Genomic DNA, 6,221 nt, shown 5'->3' on the forward strand with positions numbered 1-6,221 from the left:
TGGGCCTCGGTGGAGAACTCTCCCGATGTGTTCTGATGTTGAAACAGTCCAAAAAAGAAGAAAGAAAAAAACCCCAAAGTCCCAGGAAAACAAAGTTCAACTCACCGTCTCCCTCCAGAGAAAAAGTAGCCGAAAGCTGGCTGAAGAGCAAGCAGGGTGCTTCCTCCCACTCCCGCCGCTGCAGAACGCAGAGGAGTCTGTGTATCTCTGTGTCCTTGAACAAACTGCTTTGAGAAGTTTGCTCAGTTTTTTTTTCCTCTCCCCCCTCTCAGGCTCAGTTTAAAGCCACAGAAAGGCACAAAATTAATTTCTGGGCATGGAGCAGCAATAGGGGATACACATCATAAAATCACCCCAAGATAGATACCAACCCAAATTATCTTAACTATCTGTTCCAAAGTCACAAAAGTGACAAGTGATATGACAGAGACTTTAGTTTCAGAAAATCAGGTCATTCTAAGGGCATATCAGGTTGGACACACAGAAATCAACATTTTTTTTCACCCTAGGAATGTTTCAAAAGCTGTAGTGTTTGTTTTAATCTGATCCATTTTCTCAGTGTAACCTTTTGCTTCTATATGTACTGAAAATACTGCTTAAAATTTTTTTTGCAATCAACTACTCACAGTAAACATCATGTCTTCTGTTTTCTAGTTAGCATAAAAATGAGTAAATTAGGGGAAAAAATCAGGAATTGATTCCTTCTGTGCTGCATCTCTCAACATCGTTTTTTTTTATCTAAAGAAATATTTGGTATATCTGTGGCAGGATGGTGAAACACTGATATTTCTGTTTAATCCACCCCTGTAAAAGAAGGGTAAACTACTTCAATTTCAGTATTTCAGTGGTAGGATTTGTTTGCTGTGAATAGCCTCACAAAGTTTGTAACACATACCCAAAGCAATAGGTGGATGAATACGTATTACACATTTTGTAACTACACACACAGGCTTTGTCATACTCACCACAAATATAGGCATCATTTTTGAAACAAGTAATTGGATGAGCTGTCCAGCATTTTATCCTTGACTCCAATGTAAAATTATGATAACAGCAAGTAACCAAACTCTTCACTAGAAAAAGCAAACTTAGAGATAGAGTTCTGGAAAACTCCTAAAGTAAATCAAATATTAAACAAGTTTGTTGTGATTGCTTTAGCCTCTGTTGGATGAAAATTATTTTCATTTAATGTAATAAATTTGTAATACCAGAAGGGATTGCTGTGAGCTGGAATGTGAATTCCACACAGTTCACTGTAAACATGATCTGTTTTTAACTTAAACATCCTAATGACAAGTATTAGGGAAGCAAGATGTCAAGCAGGCATTACAATTCAATGCTCAGTTTCTCCCTTCCCATTCTCCACATATCAAAATACAAAAGAGGTTGCCTTTGCTGGAGCTTGAATGTGGAATCAGTACCAAGGAAATGAATGAGTGGTCAGGCACATTATCCAATAGACTTTATTACACAAAGTTCTGGTGTAAAGAAGGAAGATGCTCCACTGGTTACAACAGCAATTCATAATGCCGTGCAGCAGAACTTGGTGCTTGTTCTGCCTGACATTTCCTTAGCCACATCCCATAATACTGAAGGCCAGACTGAAAGGACGCTTGGGTGTAATGGCTGTAACACTGCTATGCCTGATTTTCAAGTACCCACCTGTGAGAATTCAATAATGCTGAGTCAGCCTTCAGGGACCAGAGGTCTCCTTTGTGAATGGCTACTTCCACCCAAAGTAGACCAGCACTCAGACTGGTTGGATGCAGCTCTGCAGATAGACAGAAAGTTTGGATAAGCTCTTTCAAAAGCATGCCAGAGAAAAAAGTATACATAAGGCAGATCCATGTATGGCTGTGGCCATACATGAAGTTATATGTGCACCAAGCATGTAACTTCTTACATTTCACTAAGGCCAACTTCAGACAAATCTGCTTCAACTTAAAAGATTTTGTCATCCAGTGGTTTAACAGTGAACATGGTGGTGATGCTGGGTGGATGGTTGGATTTGATGATCTTAAAGGTCCAACCTTAACAATTCTGTGATTATATGACATATGAGATGTTATACAACATAAGCAAAGACCTGTGTGGCTGATTGACTTTTTGCTTCAATATAAACTTGATTGGCATGGTAGTTCTGTAACAGCCTCACAGAACCAGCTAGCAAAGGCATGGCACATAGTTATTGAATATGTTTCTAGATTGTGTCCTCTTAACTTTATAATCACAGTTTAGATTTCCACAGGGTGCAGTGGGAGAAGTAGAAGACTGGCACTCACCAGAGTTTCCATTTTAACAGAGCTTACATCAGTGGGATCCCTCTCATCCTGAAGATTGTTACAAGGCATGTGAGACATCCAGGGTAATGGGGGTGGCAAATTAATTGACATTTTGCCAATGAAATATGATGTCTCCCATATTCTGTGGGTTACAATGGTCCTACACAAATTAGTGGTACACAAATACATAAATAAATATATGTGTTATCAATGGGTATGTCCAAGGAAATATTTTCCGTACTGATTTCAGAATGGTACCTTTCACATCTGCTAGTCATCTTACTTGGCAAGTCAAGGACAAGAAAATGCTAAAAAATTGCTGATAAGATCAGGGTTTGTAATAGTATTTATTTGATTCTAATAGTAACAATGTTAACTTTCCATATTGATATCTGCATGCATAAACATGCTTCCTACTTATTTCAGTTAGTTAATGTAGTGCTATAAGATACACTGAGGCACCAATGCTAGATACAGAAATCACGTAAAAGGCGTCTGATTTGGAGTGAATGGAAATCACTTCTCTCCTTCAAGAGAGTATAGAGAGTAACTTCTATTATGTAACTAGCTCAACAGCTACTCCAGGATCAGATCGACTAATTCTATAAATGCACTTTTTAATCTATGTCGATACATACACAAATAAAGCATGTTTAACAAGTGCATATGTTCAGAGACCTGGAAAATAACAATCTTGAGCAAATTTTGAATAGATCACTGAGCATGTCATAATGTCAGTTATGTTAAATGTCAACATGCTGGTTTCAGATATGGATTTGCAGACCTAGTGTTTCTGAAAATACAAAAAAAAAGTCAAGTCCTGGTATGTGTAGGCATGGTACGTACTAGATGAGATGAATTAGCTACCAGCTGCAAAGATTAAGGTGCAGCTTTGATATAGGCTTAGATGTCAGCAGCAGGGTATGGTGGGGACTTGCACACTTTAGGGTCATGGCTTACATCTGGGGAACAGAATCTCCAATAAAGAGTGAGCTCCTCCCTGCTCCTGTCCCAGTTTGAAAGAGATAGAAATGGAAGATCATTAGCATACAAAAGAGTCTTCAAACAAAATGCTGCCATCTTCAACTCTGAATTGCATGATTTGCTGTTCAAGTTGTGTTTGAGTAGCTGAGTTCTGCATATTAGGCACCTTACAATACAAATCATTTTACAAAAGCCATGACACTGGTCCAGTTTGTTACAGGTGGTGCATATTTGGCCACGTCCCATGCTTAATTCTGGAAGAATTTACAACAGATTAACTTATGATCTAAAAAAATAAAAACCAGTGATTTATGAACTGCTTCATTCAAACTTAATTGCAACCACTATGAAATACACCATGAATTAATTCAAACACAGCTGCACTTCTAATACCTGCTCTGTGCTTTCACACAACCGGTATGTGTAAGTGGGACAGCAAGAACGGATTTTCCCGATATGTGAAAGAAGGGCAATTCTTCCCACAGATCTTTCCAAAGTCAGTGAACCTGGAGGAGAGAGCACATGTGGGAAGAACAATTCAGTGAAAAGTTAGTGAGAAGAGTAAATGGAACAGTACTAAGTTCATTTTTGTACCAATACCAGCAACATCTTTGTATTCCTCCCACGTCACATGACCTTGCTTCCTCTGGGCATACACCTTCCTTTTTTGTCTTATTTCCAAGAGAAGATTCCCCTTCAGCCAAGCTGGTCTTCTGACTCATCTGCTTGACTTCCAACATTTATGAATTGCCTGTTCCTGGGCCCTTAGGAGGTGCTGCTTAAAACGTGACCAGCATGGGTGGACCGCAGCACCTTCAAAAGTATTTTCCCAGGGGACCTTAGTCACTAGTTTCCTAGCAGCCTGAAGTCTGCTCTCCTCATGTTCAGGATTGAAGTATTGCTGGCACTTTTCCTCTTGTCAACTAAAATTTTAAACTCAATTGCTTTGTGGTCACCATGGCCAAGATGGCCACCAATCTCCTCTTTCACTCACAAGATCCTCTCTGGTAACAAGCAACAAATCCAGGAGCCCAACTTTCGTAGTCAGCTTTATCATTACCTGTGCAATGAAGCAATCATCAGGTTTTTCAGGAATCTTCTGGCCCTGTTTGTGCCAGCAGTATGGTGTTCCCAGTTAACATCTGGCAAGTTGAAGTCTCCCATAAGAGCATGGGCAGTTGATTTGGAGGTGTCCCTTAGCTCCTTGAAGAATAATTCATCAGTGTCATTGTCGTGGCTAGGTGATCCCTGGTAGACATGTCCCACTGCCTATCACTGGTCACACTGGTTTTCTCATGGTACAGATGGTGACCAGCTTCCAACCTTCTGTTCAACAGACTCTTGACTAGCTACTTGACAGGATTCCAAGTTCACCTGGCTCTCTACCACAGTGAAAGTTTGAGACTCTTGAGACTGTAGTGTCTGAGAACAACCTATCAATCTCTCACTCATTTTCTTGACTATTCTATTCACTTCCTTGTGTAGCTCCTTCACCTGGTGGCACAGCTCATTCTTTTAGAAAAACAATTTCACCGCCTCCACTGACTAAATACCCACACTGTTAAACATGTCTTGAGCAACTGTGACCATTCTAGCACCAACCTCCTATGACATTATAACTTTATCTAATGGACTGAGCAGCACATAATCAATACAAGGTTCTTCCCTAGTGTCATCACTGATAAATTGTGGTGAGGTCTCTCCTGTCTGTCTCCCTTTTTGTCCTGGGTATGTATGTCAAGGGTCATTAAAAAACCAGTTGAGTCAAATCTTAGCAAATGAGTAGCATATTGATATTCCATAAAGAACAGATGGGTGAAATATTTAAAATGTTAGATACTATTTATAATTTTTATTACACATCCACCATTACCCGACACTGTCTTTTTTAATAGTCCTAATTTATTCAGGCAAGGGACAAGCAGGGTTTACTTAGATACTCAGTTTGTCCCTACCACGTCTCCCCTAAAAACAATTTACTGAGTGTTAATTTCAAGTGACTTGCAAGAGAAAGGTAAATTAAATACCAACTTAACGGTAGGAAAATTTTTGTACGGCCACTGTGTACCTTAGCAGTGAATGCACACTTTCAGGAGTAGAGAGGCTGACGCTTTAAAATCTAAGTTTAGAGAGGTAGCTTATTTCTCTTACAAAGTATGAGTTGATTTCTACTCTGGAAACAGTTGGTTGTCAGGAATAAATATCTATCACTTCCCACTATTCCTAATTTTCAAGGGTATTGCTGCTTTTTTCATGGAGTTAAAGAGGACCTGACCTCTGTTGATCTCTGTGGTCCACTTTGAAGTGCATTGGTGGCCAGTTATTACTGTTTACATGCATTTATATGGTTTGAGGGCTAAAGGGAAAGTAAGTCCTTTTAATGCTAGGTGCTGTTCAAATAAAAATGAAGGGTGGTCCGAGGGAGAGCCTGCAGCCCAGGAATGGCATCAGAATCTGATGTTCTGTACAGTTCCTAAAAAGAGAAAATAAACTAATATTATTATAACAGTAGAACCATGCATATCTATTTTAGCTATTTACAGACTAATTTCAGCAACAGTGAAGGAAAAGTTTCAAAGGCAAAAAGGTCAGGTAGAAACCCTGCCATGGAGGAAAGCCTGTGTAAGTCATGTGCCAAATTTCTTTCTTATCTTCAAAATTTTTTCCCCACAGCTCTACAGGAGTCACATTGCTTCCCCAGGAGAACTGCCACATCTGAAGTGCAATGTTGATACTCTTTAGCACTTGAACCATCATACACATTATGCATGAACAAAAAGTTAGCAATAGAAGGCAATTAAAACTACAAAACATTTGAATTGGCAGAAAAGAATTAATCCTAGAGTCACATGTTGGAAACAACACTTCTTTTCTCTGCCAATGCTGGCTGTTTTCCCAAATTTTACTTTTGCAACAATTTGTACAGGCTACTTTCAAAAGCTCCAAGTTATCAGA

At 39.3% G+C, this 6,221-nt stretch overlaps 1 long non-coding RNA gene across 1 annotated transcript; it reads right to left on the minus strand.

The window, feature by feature from the left end:
- Positions 1 to 324: 324 nt before the first annotated feature.
- On the minus strand, positions 325 to 5,733 carry LOC104692666. The gene is made up of 3 exons (XR_002046650.2): positions 4,327 to 5,733; positions 3,660 to 3,772; positions 325 to 1,771 (listed from the first exon to the last, which is right to left on the minus strand). It is a non-coding gene; the product is annotated as an uncharacterized LOC104692666 (long non-coding RNA).
- Positions 5,734 to 6,221: the final 488 nt, after the last annotated feature.

This window comes from Corvus cornix, chromosome 2 (genome assembly GCF_000738735.6).
Source record: "Corvus cornix cornix isolate S_Up_H32 chromosome 2, ASM73873v5, whole genome shotgun sequence".
Classification (NCBI taxonomy): domain Eukaryota; kingdom Metazoa; phylum Chordata; class Aves; order Passeriformes; family Corvidae; genus Corvus; species Corvus cornix.